This window comes from Sylvia atricapilla, chromosome Z (assembly GCF_009819655.1).
Source record: "Sylvia atricapilla isolate bSylAtr1 chromosome Z, bSylAtr1.pri, whole genome shotgun sequence".
NCBI lineage: Eukaryota > Metazoa > Chordata > Aves > Passeriformes > Sylviidae > Sylvia > Sylvia atricapilla.
This window is the reverse complement of record NC_089174.1, coordinates 79,612,864-79,631,311: the sequence shown is the minus strand read 5'-3', so window position 1 is coordinate 79,631,311 and position 18,448 is coordinate 79,612,864. Positions and strand designations below refer to the sequence as shown.

Here is an 18,448-nt window from a genome sequence, read left to right as displayed (position 1 = left end):
ATAATACATTTCTATATTGAAAACAGAAATTATATAGTCGAGCATCAACTGTGTAGAATCAGATATATGAATTTTTAAAAACACACTGATATGAAACAGGGATACACCCTGAAATGTCCAGTATCACAGCTTCTTTTTGTAAGCTCTGGACAATTGAACAGGTGTCTTCCTGGAAGCTGGTGTTTCCTGTTTGAATTGATATTAAATTTTTAACTAACTACAACAGCTATTCACTGTGACTAAACATATAAAACATCAAACCAAGAAGTATTTTTACCCTACTACACTTCACCCAGGCATGCACCATCTGTCACCGAGGTATGATCTGTAGCTGTGACATTATCACATTACTCTTCAAAAGACTAATGCTACTGCCTAATCTCTGGTTTGAGCCAATTTCCAAACACTAAGCCTTGGCTCACTGTCAGATCTCACTACCTGCCCGAGAACCAATGATGGAGCACAATTGCCACTTTTTATCACATAATTTAAAGCTACCTAAACCCTTTGTTGCAGCTAATTTATATTCTGCAAATACAGTTAGAGATGGTTTGTTTAATGGATGAAATTATGCTATAGAATCCCCTTGGATTTTTGCTATGTAACAGGGTAAGAAACCCCCTCTAACACACAAAACAAAACAGGCCCATAAGCGACCTGAAATAAAACAAATAGCTCATTAAGGTAATAAAAAAAACTCTGTTATTTGAAATTGCAGAGCTGCAAGGTAATTAATCCCCAACTCATAAGATAATTTAAGGAAATTAATATGCTGAATTTAACTGATTGGAAAACAGTCCTAGTTGTTCCTGTCTAAAAAAAATTCCTCTGCTGATTGAATTTGAAGTAACCAATGCGGACATAGCTTCTCAGTCTAAAATAAACCAAACCCACAATTGTTACTTAAAAATCATGTGTGAATGGCAGTCTGTGGAAAGGAGCAGGATATGAGCTTGCTATACTCCCTCCAATAATGAGATTGCAGTGAGGGTTGTTTAGTCTCACTTCTGACCCTTTTTTTATCAAATTTAATTTAAACCAACACAGCATCACATACAGAAATTGTTGTTTGTGTGTAGTCAGCAAACCAGTAGGTTTCTCCTCATTCTCTCATTCTTCCCATGGTTGTCTTATAAAAATATACTTACTGCCTGGAGGAATATGCCATTCATATACTGATAGGAGCACTACCAAAATGCACATCCTAAAATGCATTGGAAGACTATATCCATGCATCTTCCAAAAGACTTTTTACTGTAGTTGCCCATTACAGTTCAGAAGGTCTTCCACTAAGTGAAATGCATTCATTGTTAGATCTGATAGCCAAACAATGGAGGTTCTTAGGAGCTTCTGGCCTCTAGATACTGCTCCATTCTCAGTTCTGAGTCAAGACAAAAACAATCAGATATGAGCTTTAAAAACAACCTAATATCTTTTCAATCTAAAATTAGTTTTTTTCTGGACCCTCCAGATCTTCTCCAACAAGCTAGTACTAGATCTGGGCAAATCAATAAGTCTGCATTTAGAGCTTTCCTAGCAATAAAGCAACTCACTTGTTTATCTGCACATCACTGGATTCTAATTTCTAGGAGAAAAACAGCATTATATGACCTCTCTATGCAATATTCTGTCTAGCAATAAGACACAGTAACTAAAAAAAGATAATAAAATCAATCCTTTCCAACAGATTGATTCCTAACATGCCAGTCAGCTCTCTTAACAGTTGAAAAAGCATTAGAATATTTTCTACTACAAAAAAACCTCAGTACTAAAGATCAGTAGTGAGATTAATGGACTTCATTCTAGATACCAGCTTTCATTTTAATACCATTAAAGGATTAGAACTTAGACTTAAAATTATGGAAAAAAATCACTCAACAGTTTAAATGCATGTGCTCTATGACAATGCACAGTCCAGTTTTCCCATAAAATTATAGAAATCCAAAAAAATAATGCACATGAAGTTAATCTTTTCTAGTGTGCACAACAATAAGACACTGGGCTCAGAATAAATGCTAACACCATGACACGTAAAAGCAGAGACTAGAACGAGCATTAGCCGTTAGATAGCAGCAGTGTTATTAGCACCTCGTTTAAAAGGAAACAAATATTTTCAACAGCTTTGATTAGACTGGCAGACTAGCAACTAAATCTGAAATAGCAAATACTGAGAGACAGAGCTTAAGCAATTTATCTGACACCCACTCACTAGTTTAAGACTAATGAGCCTTAAACTTAAATCTTGCTAGATGTAAAAATGCCTGGGTAATCATACCCTACAGATACCAAATCTTTATCTGCTATGGTTAGTTTGCTTTAAATGCACGTGAAAAAAACTACAGTTCACGTACTTGAAAATGAGGAGCCTTGACCCTAAGTCAAAATTTGCCTCTTTCAGAGGTATGGGAATAAAAAGGAAAATAAGGCAAAGGGAAATACGAAAATATAAAAGAGGGAAAAGAAAAGCTGGGTTTGGTTGCTTATATCTCCTATCAGTCCAAGACCTCTCAGAGACCTAGTACAGGTCTACAGGTGATCCTTCCTGCGACAAAGTCCTCAATAATGGTGAGAGCCCCTAGAGAGTCACCTTGCTTGCTTCCTTATCTTTCCATTGTGATTTCTTCTGCTGTTGGTCAGCCCACTCCTTTCCATTCTGCTGCTGTTTGTTCTGTTTATACATGTTTTTTTCATAGCCCAAGTTGCTTCCCCTGCCTCTCTAATATTAGCGTTCATCTCACACAGATTTTCCAGATAATAAGCACAACTGGGAATTGTCTACCTAAATTCAATGCATATAAAACTAGAACATAAAATCAACTATCAATGTTTTTATTCACATGCTTTGCTTACTTCTAGACATCACCAGTACCCTGTCCATTATTCTGACCCATAACTCTCCTTGCTTCTTCATCCTTTGAATCTCTGTAGTCACACTGGTCCCCAGCTCCAAACACCCAAAATAAAACCTTAACTCCACAAACTTATACTTAATATAAAAATAATTTCTAGGACACTGCTTAACTGTGTTGCTGGTTTAAGTACCCCTATTTTGTCCCTTTTCCTTTGAAGAGATAAGCAGCTTATTTTCACTTACTTTTTCAAACTATTTTCTCATTCAAAATCAAAAGGGAGACTCCTCAGTCAATAAGGTTAGCTTCTACCACCATCTATCTAGCTTCATCAGTTCTTCAGAGCAACTCTTGACAGCATTCTCACACAGATATATAAAATTAATTCACTGTGTATTTCTTCATATTTTCTTTGTCTCTTGCCTTCATAACAATGCTTAAAAATAAAATCTCAACAGCTACCAGGCTGCTGTTGGGCAAGTACTACTGCTCATCAAAATGAAGAGGGTTTACCATCACCATCCCCCTCTTCATATGCTCCCCTACAAAGTCACCCCAACCTTATCTGAAGGACAATCAACCTGTTCTCTATCCTACACTTGTGTTGAATCATAAGAGGCAATTCCAGTTTGTTTACTAAAACTCCTTTAGGTTACACAAAGGGTAAATTTGGAAAATAATTGATTTTATGTGTCCTGAATGAAAATGCACTACATATATTACATGTATACAAATACATGCATAAAAACCAAATAGTCAGCTATGCTGGTACAAACATTTAGACCTTCTAAGAAGAAAACTTAAAGCAGGCATATCTACCTGGACTGTTCGTTTACTCTTCCAAATCATAGGAAGCAAAAATATAAATTAAGTTTAATAAAAAACATAAAATCCGAGAGAAGAAACACTTTGAGTCTTGATTTTTTTTATTCAGAGAGAAGAACAAACCCACACTTCTACTGTGAGAGGCAGGAGTCAAGCAATTTCCTTGATACCTGAAAGAAGGTTAAGTTTTTTCCCTTTGTGTCCCAGTGAGTTCAGCTAGTTATAGAAACTACTTCTGTGTTTTTGCAGAATCATAGAATGGCTGGTGTTGGAGGGGACCTTAAAGATCATTACTCCCAGCCATTTTGCCCCAGCCAAAGGTGCTTTCCATTAGATCAGGTTGCTCAAAGCTTGATCTAGCCTGGAATGAGGCATTCCCAGCACCTCTGGGCAACCTGTTTCAGTGCCTCAAAATCCTCACAGTTAAGAATTTTTTTATAACATCCAATTTAAACCTACTCTGAGTTTAAAGCCACTGCCTGTCCTACCACTACACGCTCTTGCAAAAAGTCCCTCTCCATCTTTCTTGCAGTCTCCCTCCAGGTACAGAGAGGCGCTGTAAGGGCTTGCTGGAGCCTTCTCTTTTCCAGGCTGAAGAATTCCAAACTCTCTCAGCCTGTCTTCATAGAAGTACTTGAGCCTGCCAATCATTTTCACGGCCCTACATGAAACAGACCTACAAAAGTTCCAAACTTTCAGAATGTTCTACCTCTGGATTCAAGAGGAGGTATTTAATTTCCAAAATAAATTATAACATTTGTAACTGCGAAAAGAGATTTAGAGTAACACTGGAATACTTCTTACTTGAAGTCTGCATTTTAGCACAAGAGGTAAGGAAGGATTGAAGCAGAAACAATACAAACATCTAAACTGAGCAAGAACATTCTCTTGGTTGAATTTTACATGGCCTGGTACTACCAAAAAAGACCAGAGAGGCTTCTCTATCTAGCCAAGAGTCAAATCAAGCAGTTTTGTATCCTCAAGCAGCAGCAGTCAAATGCAAGAGATAAGCAGAGCTCTTTTCTCACTTACATAACTAGTTCAAGGGCTAGAGAAAGGCAGCACAAGAGCAAAACATTGTTTTACATGATATTCTGGGGAAAACACTAATCCTCTACCATAAAACCATAACAAACCTAATTAATTACAGGATTACAATCACAATTCTCTGACTGATAAAAAATATTAAAATGTGAACCATTTGTTGAATAAGCCTACCAGGGAATCAGTTTGATCATCAAGTTCTTCTCAACTTTCTCAATTACAAAAGTCTCTATTTTGCCAAGCAAATTAAACATATACTTATTTTTTTATAAACTTATAGATATTTTGGTATATTTTATCTCATTCTCACCCACTTCAGTGGTCCTAACATTAGCATCCTAGATATCTTAGGTAGACACCCTTCATCCTTTATTTTCTGAAGTCTGCAGCTTCTAACCCACAATTCACTGCTACAGCTTTTTCCACTTCATTTAATTAACACGTGTGAACTTCTCACTATAGTATTAGCCTGTTTTAGATTCAGTGTTTCCTAAGCATCTACTAAAACATCCTTTAACTGATTTCCCTTTAAAACTGAGTAGAAAAAGGAATTTCTGTACAGATGATTTCACTGAATGGCATCCAAGTGATCTTTATAAAAAGGAACAAATAAATGCTGCTGATTAAAACTTCATATTTATTACATACAATCAAAGTCAATTCACAGTCATTTATACTTTATCAAAAGCAAGGAGGTTTTAAATACACTACTGGTTATTTGGCTCCTTTCAATAATAGGTGTGACTCCAAATCCTTTTATAATTACTTCTAAAAATACTGCATCCATCATCTTTTTTAATGAGCATTTTAGTATTAGTAGTACAAGACCACCTGCACATAAAAGTTAAGTTTCCTGTACTTAGCAAGTTAGTCATCCTGTATGTGACTGCAATTTGATACTCCACAGCAAGCTATTTCTGCTGTGGCCACAGAGAAAACCAATTGATGGTTTTGTTTTTTTTCAGTTCTCATTAAAATAGAATTGTCCTTTTTCTTCACTTTGCCCTTCCTAAATTGCAAGCAGTTACTTTGGTCATCAAACACACCACTTTTTCTACCAAAGGTCAGTGATGCTACACAGATCAACCATAATGGCTTTCTTTTCTCCTTTAAACAATATCCAACATATTTTTCTTTATAAACATTCTCAGAATTATTCACCAGTCCTTCATGAGCAGTACTTTCAGTATCTTGCACTTGTATTAGAATGAAGTTGGGTATTTTTCCTTCTGCACATGTTTTAAGAGATATTCTACTTGCCTCTTCTCTGTAACCAATGTTAACTTCAAGTCTTTTTTTTTTTTTTAGAAGATCTGTAATTTCTTCTCACCCTATAATCAAACTGCTGCTTCATAACAGGACAACCCACTCCTTTTACACCACTTACCTAGTCACCTAGTTCACTCTTATCATCTTTGTCCTCATTTGCTTACCAACAGAAGTGTCAGAAGACCACTTGGACCTGTAGAAACACTATTCCTTTTGTCCATTTATACAAAAATGACAGTCTGTCTTGGATGGCTAAAAGTCTTCACAGATATGTAATCTGTAGCGTAATATTACCACGACAATACAGCATTCCAAAACACACAGCACCTCCCATGCTACTCCTTCACTATAAATCAAAGCAACTCATTCTTTTGCTTTTTGTATACAAGGCTTCTTTGGACAGAAGCTGATGCAGATTTGCTAGCTTCAAATTTACCTGGTCTCATTTTGTGAAATCCAGTATTTCTCATCCAGATGTGGAATTCTATAGGACATCAATCTGTGCAGCTCCCCACACCATTGATGTATGATCCTCCTGGCACAGCAGCGATACAGGAAGAAAACTGCACTTTTAATATAAGCTTTCACTTATATAAATTTGAAACTCATACAATTCTTCATTTAAGGAAAAAAGTATTTTGGCAGAAAAACAAACTGGCACATCCATTACAACTACCCACAGCTGCTTATGACAGCTCTGAAAGTAAACCATTCTATCAGGCATTTCTGTCTCACCATCATTTCTTCTCACTAGGAGGAAAATATACTTTCATAGTATAATGTGTACAATTGGATCATTAAGAAAAAATATCCTGAGGCTAGGGAGGGAAGCAAGAAACAAAAGGAAAATGAGGAAATTGTCAGAGAGGTCTGTGAATGACACAGATGCAATATCTAAACTGAAGAAATAGGCACTGGCACTCAAAGACAACTGTTGAAAGCAAGTTTACTTGCTTACATTAGCTCACACTTGATTCTATCTCCATGGAACAATGCAGATGGAAAAGGAGAGAGGGAAGCAGAAGCCAGAATGTGCCATGCTATTTAAATACCTTAGAAGAATTCTCTGCACACTTCCCCTCTGACACCACCAGACATTTATGACACTGTTTAAGGAGTTGGTTTCTTGCTAGTTACTTAGCTTAATTGACAAACAAGATTCAAAGACTGCTTATGCAATGCAAGCATGAGTCCCCCAACATCCAGCCTTCGCATAAAATTAAACAAAGTTGCCTCTACGGAGACAGGATGTTTTCCTTACAATACCCAATTCTGGCCATGTGACAGTCAGCAAGCTTATCACACAGGTCAACCCTATGATAACCTAATCTTGTTGAGACTCTCCTAGCAGTGCACACATTCTAAATGACAAACTATCATTGCTCATGTGTTCTGAAACCAAAAAAAAAAAAAACCAAACTCAACAAAGCAGTCTAGAATATGTTAACAGAAGTGCCTGTGTGTCTGAGAATCATTTCAGTTATTGAGACAGCTTGTCTATAACCTCTCTTGCACTACAGGGAACACCAGGCTCACAGAACAATGAGATCCCCAAGTGCATTGCCAAGATAAAATACATCTCATGTTGACTAGTTTAACCTTCACAGCTGAAACACCTGAGATATGTTTGAGCAGGCACTTCACGCCAGAACTCATCAAATGTAACTAGGAAGGGGGAGATTTGGGGAAGCATTTATTGCTACAAGGAGAAATGAATCAGCAAATCAAGAGGGCTAATAGATTAAATATGCAAACCAGAGCTTATGTAAGAATTTCGGAACATGTCCAAAATAAAGAAGTCACAAGAATACTGAAGGGATGGGATACAGGGGATCCTTTTTAGTCAATGTAGTTCTCTTTATTCAGGCGTAAGTCTTGATAACAAGGCAATGAAACAGGAATTTTCTTAACTAACTGTAATTATACTGCCTCAAAATTGCATCCTTAAACAAAGCATTGCCAGATGACCAAATACAGTCCAAATACATTGCAAAAGAACCTGCAATACTCTGTAAGAGTGAAGATTTCAAAGTCTTGTCAAATTCACCTATCAGGCAGTGTATGGATTATAAGAAGTTAAAAAAGAAAAAAAAATTGACAACTTTTAGTCTCATGTTTCTTTTCCGTACTTCGGCTATTCACAAGTAAAAACTTGTTTATGGTCTCTGTTTCCATGTTGTTATTTCAGTACCTGTAAATACATTTTGATACATTACCTTCACATTGGAGCCAAGCATTTAACATCGTGCTCACGCTGAATTTAGCAGCTTGACAAATGACAGTGACTTTCCCAGAAACTTACTCACTACAAAACTTTTGAGAAGCTGGAGACCATGCACTAAATTGGCATTAAAACATCTCTACCCAAGATGATCACAAAACATGAGGAACACTTACTAAGTTTTTTGTCTACAGTAAGTGTTTCATCACAATGCTTTATAATTCAGCTATTAAAGATGTAGGTGCAGCCACCAGCTTATCAAAAGCTTAAAAATCCTGTTATTTTTAGTGGGTAGAGATTTTCTATCCCCAATAAACACTCATTAATCAAGGCTGCTAATGAATCAACTGTTAAGAGTGAAAGAGGGACAAGACGTAAGAGCAAACTTGCAAAATAAGAAGCAAACTCTAGATTTAAACATATGATTTCAATTACCCCAGTAATACTGAGTGTTTCCAAGTAAAAACAAGCAGATTCACAATGAAATTAGGATTTATAAAACCATATTCTAATTTAACATAATACTATTAGCAACATTAAAATATATGGTTTTGCCTATTATCTTACACACATTCAATGTTATTGAACAATATTAGTAGCATTAAAAAAAAGAACCTCCACTAAATCCGAACTGTGCACTGCTGCCAGTACTCTCCACTTTGTGGTTAGCTTGGCAGTATGTAAAACCACAGCAGCTTATTATAAGTCCCAACTTATCTAAATGATAATATTGTTTCTCTTTTGTGACAATTTTTTCCACAATATCACTCCTTAGTCAGAGTCAAGAAAGTTATCTCTAATAGAAAAAACGGCACTTGGCAAAATTCTGTAAACAAGGATCTACAGAAACAGTAACTGTGAAGCCCTCACACAGAGTATCAAGTACTTTTAACACATATATACACATATATATTTAGGATTTTCCCCACAAAAAAAGAATGTGCTCTTCAACATCTAAATTTTACCATTAAAACACACTCTTTCCCCATGAACATATTTTCAAAAAAAGGTTCCTACACTTGATACTGTCTTTTCACAATTTTCCTCATTTAAATATCATGACTTCTTTATTTCCAAGCACATAATTTCTGCAATTACTGGCATTTAAAACATTATTTTTGCCATTAAAATATTACCCCTCTTGAAAGTACAACATTTTCTGTGGCTAGCTACACATATTTGTGGGTGCATTCTAACTACATTCTTGAATCAGACCAAAAGATGGTGAGAGCAAAATAACAAAATGTATTTGCTCAACAGTCCTCATTAGGACTAAGACAATATATTATCATACTCCAGTATATACTGTAGTCGACCAGAGATTTTTGTGGACTTCAGTAAGGGACAAAAATTATTTAAAAAAGGCTACATCATTCTAGTTATTTTCCCCCTTTCCTCTATGACCCCTTTCTGAGCATCTATCTGCATTTGCTATTAAATAATGCGATGAAAAATAAGGTTTTTTTAAAACTTCCCTACACTCTTAGCCCACCCTAAACATACCACTAACAATATAACAAGGATACAGAACCACAACAGCATATGCATGCAACTGAAAAAAAAAAAAAAAAGGCTGATCCCCTCCCCCCCAAAAACACCAACCCAAATCACTCTAACCTTTCTCTGCATGAAACAGCATCTAAGTTAGCCCATCCAGGGCAGAAATATTTGTTTGAAATTAATTTTATTTTTTGCACAATGAATATATTACTGTAAAATGGGTTATTAATTCCAAGTAAGCAAACAATGCAGAAAAATAGAGCAGAAGCAATGGAAGTCAGACTGCCTCTAAGCCAAGTGCTCACACAGAGCTCACCAACTTTAAAACACAAACAGACCATGCTCTGTGACCCAAGTGTATTGCATACTGCCAATACAGTGAATACCCCCAGAACCCCTTGAGAAAAAGCAAACACAATTCACATTTCTCCTGCACCATCCCTACAAGCTACCGTAATACAAATTCAATAGTTAAAAATTTGTCATTCTTGCATGTGTGAGTGGGAAGATTTAAATAGCACATTTAAAGAGTGTAACTGAAACAAAAAGTGTGTCAAAACATTTATTTCCCCTTATTTCCTTTAACATATGCAGACAGTCACCTACCCAAATCACTCCACCACTGCCAATTTACACCATAGGAGCCTGAATCAGTTTCTCAACTGGGACCACAGATTCACCAGAACGTCGAACAGTTTATTAAACCATCCACATGGATCTGTGAAAGAGAATTAAGAAGTGTTTTCAAAATGATGGGTGTAAATGGCCTTGCACAAAACTAAGACAGTTTCAAATTCACACATTTACTTTGTTCTACACCAGAATCAAACACAGACAACACAGAAGCAGTAATATGTAGCTCACCACAACAACCACCATTCTACCAACATTTATTTTTATTCTTTGTCCAATCTGAACATAATGCAAACAGAAAAAGCAGTGTGTCAAAACACAGAAAATGTAGAACTGATTATGATCTCCTCCTTCTATAGCAGCCAAAATTAAAACAAATACACTACTAGCAAGCCAGAGTTCAGAACAGCTCCCTGTTATTTGCATGAATTGAGTCAATTATCAGATTAACAAAATCTAACCAAAACCAGCAAGAAGTTATGTTCAGGACCAGGACTGAATCTCAAGCATGTTCTCTGAAAGAGAATCTATACCACCCACACAGGCACAAGTGTTCCCACAGCCCTCATGGGGAAATAAAACTCACTGCAACAGATGAGCCTTTAAAAAAAGCTTCAATTATTTTAACTGGACCTGCCAGCTGCCTTTCATTTAGCTTAACGTGAGGTCTTACTGAAGGTCTGCAGCCACAGCTATTGGCAAGAGCAGAGACAGTTGTTTACAAGTAGTTGGATCTATTTCTCAGAAGCTTACTCTGCCTGGTGAGCTTTTGTGGAGTATTGCCATACACTCTGTAGGTTGAGAATACAACGTTTAAATATGTGGTCCTGCTAGTAGGCCACAATAATGCAGTAAATCTAAGATGCATGTGGAACACACCCATGGCCCGTTATTAGTGACGTTTGTTGAAGCCAGTTCAAATACAGTGCCAAAATACAGAAGAATGGCTTCTCATCTGTTTTTAAAACAGCTAATACAGCCCACACAAAAGGAAAAAAGGTCTAATAAATCTAAGTTTCCATGTTGATAAATTGAATCTTTCCTGAAAGAAGCTATTCTTCAGGAGATCAGATCCTGCTTAGCTCTTAATAGTCACAAAACCCAGTTTCATCATTCCTGAAGTTTCTTGATTCCTAAGTTCTTAAGACAAACAGAAGCAACAGAATTGTCAAGAAAATAAAGTATTTTCTGCCACTGCCAGAACACTGAGATTTAACAAACCCTGAGGCATCCATAGTAATACAGCTCTTTAACGGATCTTCGCTGCCTTTCCCAAAACACTGCTGTTATCAGCTCCCCAGGGTGCCATGGCCACCCCAAGTAGAAACTCTGAAGGATGCCATGGCTGCAATGCTACTTTCCTGGCTTTCTCAGGAATAAAAAAATTGGGCTGTTGTCTCTTAAAGTAGTGGCTCTGGAACCTTCCTTCTAAAATTCTCCTGCTGCTTTCCCACATACAGCCAAAATTCTTGCATGACTGAAAATACAAACGTAACTACCACATTAAGTCAAGTTTATATCTAGCTAGCAACTCTCTTCATACACGCATTGTTTAGGAGCAGATGTAAAGCCTGGAATAGCTTTCTTAGCTCTTAACTAAGGACAGCTGACTAACTTTCCTCTCTCTTGTCTTGTGATCTTCCAGAGAAGATTCAGTCCAGTTTGAGATGTAAGTGGCATCTTACAGATAAGGAATGGACTATTGAGTATGCTGTCTCTTCCAGATTATTTATCTGCCAGATAAGTCTGCCTCTGCCAGATTACCTGGCATTTATGGTACAAGTGCTTGGTGGTGAAGTAGACTCCAGAAGATAACAGCTGAGGAGGAGTAAGAAAATAAGAATTTTACATATCATAAGAAGAAATACCTTAGACACTTCTTCTCCTAATGCCAGTTTTCTCCAGAACAGGGTAACTTAGAAAGTAGAACTAAGGCTATGGTCTTTTTCTGGCTTTTTCATTATCAGAGACTTGTAATTTTTAATTAAAACACACTATCTAATAATACCAACCAGACAATCTAACTCAAACCCCTGATGGGCAGGTCACTATATGAAAAAAGACTCATATTACATTTGAGTTATAAACCCATTTCAGAACAGTTATGAACAACCAGGACTTTTGAGAACTAGACAAATTTATGCTGCTGAATGCCTAAATCATCCCGTGCAGTTATAACATGTTAGAGCTTTTGTGGCTGCAAAGACAGATAGGAAAAGAATCAGCTTGGATTTTTCTTTGCTATCACAATTATGAAAACTGCATTAAAAAAAAAAAAAACAACTTAAAAAACAGAACTTTTTTTTTCGTTTTACTGTATCTAGTCCCCTGTCACTGTTACTCCATTTTTCAATAAATGACATGAATGATCAGGGTCGGGTTATCTGTATGAATTTTTGTTAAAATACTGTGGAAAGTTAGATGCAGTTAGTACTGCTATCAAGTACTTCACAGTTTGCAAGAATGTATCCAAGAGCCAATGCCAAAATGGTAATATAACATTATAAACCAAGGGTATCTATCACTTCAGCTAAGCTTACTGGAAAAAGATTCCAGATGGAACACCGCAATGGACACTACTTTCATTTCCACCCAGAGCCAAGGAGCATCATCACACCACTACCTTAGCAATATAAGAGCAACTAAGAGCACTGAGTGATGGAAAAGATTGCTTAAAGCAGCAAAAAAAAAATTAGAAATATTCTACTAATTGAGTTTTAATATTGTAAAAAATACTAGTTGAGATATTTATTAAGTCAGTTCTACTGCATCAGTGTATCTATGCATAAAATCTAACATTTTGCTTTAACAATCAACAGGGGGGAAAAAATCATTTAGTACCAAAGGATTCTTCCCCTCTATTTTCTTCATCCAGCATGAAAAATTTTAAAATTTTAAATGCTATTTAAATTTTTTTAAGCTGAATCTAAAGCACCAAATAAGAAAAATAGAAACTTATGAATATATGAGCATTATTACTAGCAGTGCTTATACAAAATCAATATTTTAGCAACTACATTAATGCAGTAGGGCATGAACCAGAAAAAAGCTCTCCTCAACTGCCTTCTGAAAGCAAGTAAATACATAGCATTTCTTTCCATTACATTGGACAAACAGAGGACGCATATAATTACAGGTAACATTAAAATTAGTTAGCCTATATTACAAGAAGTTGTTTTGATACATATTTATTTCACTTAAAAAAAAAAAACAAACAGGAATAAGTCCTTAAACACACTTGACTACTATCATTAAAAGTGTTAGAAGATAATCTGGTTATTGGAAGCCAGTGATTGGCAGAAGAGGGCATCAATTTGCAGATACTTTGTGAGCTTAAGTACATGATGTTGAGTAGCTGACTGATTTGTACCCTACCTTAACACTGAAATTCTATGTTGGATCCTAAGTTCTTTTCTAGATCAATGACTCAAGGGGAATGGTAGAAAGAAACCCACTCCAGCAGCCTCGCTAAGCTCAGCTTCACTACTGGCTATTATTCCAGCATGCAAGACTCACAGTTCATATTGGAATGTCAGGGCTGATACCAGAAAACACATGATCTTAGTAGAGAGAGAACAAGCCATTTTTATGGATCTGTAAATATCCTTCCCCTCCCCTCCCCCACTCATTTCAAAATACAGAGATAAATACAGACACATACATCTAAAAAGCAGTGTTCAACTTGTATTCTAACCACATACCAGAACAAATGTAAAAAGACCTTTTCTGCCCAGCATTTCAACATATGCCTGAAACACTAAAACTACACGCCAGTCCCTCAAAATCTTATTCTTCCCCAAAATCCCAAAACTGCTGCATCAAAAAAAAGAGAAACAAATCTTTGCGGTTTAAGTGCAAAAAATACAGGAGAAAGGTAACTCTAAAAACAGTGAAAGTGAATGCAGTCGATAATATTTCAGTCACACATTCACTTAGAGGGGAAGGGATTGAAACAAACATAAAACTGTACCAAAAAAAAAAATTACACTTGCCCAGCTTCAGAGTCAATTGCAATTTACCATACTCTAGATTCTTATTACAGATAGACTCTCAAAAATAAAATAACAAATAAAGGAAACACAAAAAAACATGCAACTTTTTCCATGCTCATTTACAAGGTCAACAGACACTTCAGTATCTTAATAACTAACTCACCATGAATGCATTTAAGAAAAAAATCCTAATATATTTCCAATCTGGGGGTGAGGGAAGGAAAAGAAACAACCAACCCTAGCATCACATTTTCAAAATTCCAGTCCTGGAGAAATTAATATCATAATAATAGTTACTCTCAATATGCATAAGATCATCATTTAGAAACTACCTTCAGGAAGAATTCAGTATCTCCAAATCCTGCATAGCTTAATCCTTGTACTACATAATTTGAAAGAAAAAGCCTAATACGTAAGTTATCTTCCCAAACGTAACGTTCAAGAGAACTTGGGACTTAATATATTCTGAGCTTTTTCCCCCATCTTTGAACCCCAGGAAAATTAATTATCTTACCGCAAACACTATTTCCCCCTGAAATGCTACATCAAATGCTTATCAATCAATCAGAAGATAAGGTGTTACTCTACAGATTAAAGAGCAGAGCATACAAATAGACAACTGCTGTCATGGGAAATAGCTTAGCTGCTTAAGGATGTGTTGAGAACTATCCTTTTGACACCTTAGCATTCTAGTAAGCAGGCAATGTACAGCTAAGCTATCAGAAGTAATTTCTACTAACACTGGTGTGCCTGGAGAAGGAAAACGTCCTCACAACTCAATTTAAACGTTTGTCATGTGATGACTCTAAGAAGTGGATTGCAGAGAGCAATTTAAACTCAGGTAACAATAAACACATTTTACACTCACTAGTGCTTTAATAGATCACTGCACTCTAGTCTCTCCAGAAAAGCAGTGATAAGCACAGTATGAGAGTATCAAAAAGTGGGTAACAGCATAAATACCAGCTGTTTCTATGTAATTCATGACCATGAGTGCCACCTCCTCTCTGATATAGGGGTTTGGCCCTTCTGGAAACAGGAGGGAAGAATCAGAAATATACTGCGTTTCATGCCTGCAGTACAGTCAAGTGAGACCACTATACACAGCTCCTCACTACTGCCCCACAGCACCTCCACACCCAGCTCGCAACCTTCCTAGAAGATTTGAGAATGATGAACCTAAACGCCCTTTATTCTTTCATCCTCTGCCCCCTAAATTATCTTCACTTTCAATCCCTCCATGAATAAAGGTGATTCTACCCAGCCCATCTGAAATTGAAAAAGTAAAATACCATAAAGGCGCTGCACACTCTAAGTGACAGACATTTCTATGTCCATAATTTTGTCATAATACATACCATATGAACTTGTTTACTAATCATCGCAACTGCCTATCACCTTCCAGTTCTCTACTCACACTAGCCTTGAAGTCCAATCTGAAGGAATAGCATGCCACATTCAAATACAGTTGATCTACACATTTCAATCAAGAGATCCCTCTAGATAATAAAAAACACAATGCCACCAGAAATCCCAACAAACTAAAACTAAAGACATGTATGTTTTAAAAGCAAGTGCTCTGAAATGCAGCTTTCAGGAGAAAAGGTCTTCACTGTTTCTTCTTCTTTCCATGGTTAGTTATTTCCCACTCTTGAAGCAATTAAAAACTATTTTACAGAGAAACATTAAATTCCTAGTCTACTGTCTCAAGTCTAGAAGCCAATCTGCCTATGACAAGAAAAACTAAGAGAGACAGGAGGTGGCAGACTATAAAACTGCCAAAAAGGAGATGTAACTGGGTAAGTATTCCAGTTTGTAACTGCACTTCTGACTTTTATGTACATATTATCAAGGATCAAATCACTGACGACGAATAGTGATATTTACAGTTACTGTGAGTAAGTAGAAGACTATTCCAAACTAGCAACAGGAACTCAAAAAGCAAGCCAATCTCCATCATGCAAAATTCAAACTAGAGCCTGCTGAAGCCAGAGCAATCCCTGTTTTTCCCTCACCTGCCTTTTATTACAGCTAGGGTTGGCACAACCACACTGCAGGTCCAATAAGTAACTGAACCAAAAGGCAAAAACCTGCAAGACATAGGGGAGAATTTTTTTTCATTTAGCTCAGCTTGCTCAACAACTCACTAATCTTTCAGTATCATGTCTCCACCTTCAATATCTTGTCTTCACTTTCAATACCTCGTCTTCTGATGCAAAGAACCACACCGGAAGCAAAGAGGAAGTGTGGAGAGCAGATGCAGCAGAATGCAAGACTAGACATTTAGCTACAGGCTTTATAAATTAAAACTCCTTTAAAGTAAAAGTGATAACTTCTTTACTACTGGTATTTTTCTTTTAGTACAGAAAAATTTATAAAAAGAATATGCTAGCATATTTTAATGCTCGCATGTTGATGGCAAAATTCATTGTGTGAATTCATGCGTGTTACATTTATAATTTAGTCCACCTCGGATTCATTGTTCTGGTGGAGGGGGCAGGAGGGAGGAATTAAAGAAAAAAAAAATTCACCATGATAAACATATACAGGCAGCCAAGAAGAAGCAAGGATGCTCAGTGAATTCAATGAATAGTCCAGACACTGATGCTACCGGCAGGTTCTACTCTACAAAACTGAAAGAAATATTCACAGGATGTGGTCTGAACTTCAAGACACTGTTGCTCAGCAAGTGCTGTGCATGTTTTTGCAACAAAAAGTCAATTATTTGCCCACAAAGCAATGCTTTAAATTTATAAGAGACTTGAGGGAATGAGAATAAAGCACACAAAAGTATACAGACCATCACCTCCAACATAGTAAGTTCAAAAATTACACACACTTACTTTCTTTTAACCAAAGCAGAAATCCTTTATAAATTCCAAAGCGATCAATACAAGGAGGCACTTGTAAAGAAGCACTATTGACAGAAAGTCTCTGTTGTTCACTTTGGCCTGATATTAAGGTTAAAAAAATTTAGAAAAATATTCAATTAATATCAACCTGTAATTTAAACCATTAATAGGTATACTGAATAGATTTATAAAAAATTATTTTATATGTGCAACAGAGCTACTGATCTACATGTATTTTCCATGTGTCCCACTGTTCTTTAAATGCAGTGAAGATACATGAAATACAGTTCAAGCTTCCTAAAGCATCAAAAAGCTGCCACTTTATAGCCTGTAATGCCCATGACTTAGAGCAGAATGCAACCTCTTTCCAATCTTGATGGTAAAGGTGATTTGCCCTAAATTAAGTCCATGAAATAAGACGTTTTCTATTAACCTTCAGATACTTGGATGTAAAGCAAAGCTAGTAACTGGTATGGACTAAACCAGTCTTAACACTGCACCCGAGTTTCTCATCTAAATTCCTCTTCTACAGTTCCTCCTACTAACTAACTTAAAGCCACCCACACCATACACTTCAAAAACAGACTTAACAGTAAATCTTGATAAGAAGAAATAGAAACAGCTTTTTTTCATTAAAAAGAATTCTTCCATGATGCTGTCCGATGGTTTGCTCTCAAATCAACATTACCGAGGTGCCAGAGCCTAAGGAGAACGGACATATTCCGAAAGAAACCAAAAGAAAGGATGAAACAAAGCATAACAGGCAACATGCTTTTAAAAAGTCACAACAGTTGCACATCGTGTTAGTTAAATCAGAGAGTAAAATTAAGTTACACAGTATCTTAAGAAGGAACAAAACAACCAAAGATAAAACAACTCAACTGTTTAATGAAGAGGTATAAAACAGGTATGTACAACAAACAGCACAGAAAAATCTTGAAAAAAAAATTTGGAATAAATGCCATGGTGGGAAAAAAAAAACCACTGTAGATTCCACAGCACTATCTGTCTATTAAAACCAGAAATGACAAGTGCTTTGATGACAGTTGCAGTTGGTTAAAGAGTGAGAAAAGACAACACATTATAACTCTTGCAAGTACACTGCAATCTGCAACATTTACACATTCCAAAAAGGGAAACCCAAATGTTGTGTCAAGCTTATGCTTTCTGGACAACTCCATTAACACTATGATAGTAGCAAGTCTAACTTGAACTCAGGTGTGTGAACTAATTTCCAAGTCTGTTTGAAAATCAATTCCTGCT

General features: G+C 36.4%; 1 protein-coding gene across 2 annotated transcripts in view; it reads right to left on the bottom strand.

Annotated features, from left to right (window-relative positions):
- Window positions 1-18,448, bottom strand: part of ERBIN (erbb2 interacting protein) — a 117,475-nt gene that overhangs the window by 86,902 nt on the left and 12,125 nt on the right. Inside the window, exon 2 of one of the 2 annotated variants that reach the window (XM_066338994.1) lies at window positions 10,315-10,426. The exons of the other annotated variant lie outside the window; for it this stretch is intronic. The gene's annotated coding sequence lies outside the window, so the exon portion shown is untranslated. The remainder of the gene's footprint in view (window positions 1-10,314; window positions 10,427-18,448) is intronic. 2 annotated transcript variants of the gene reach the window in all.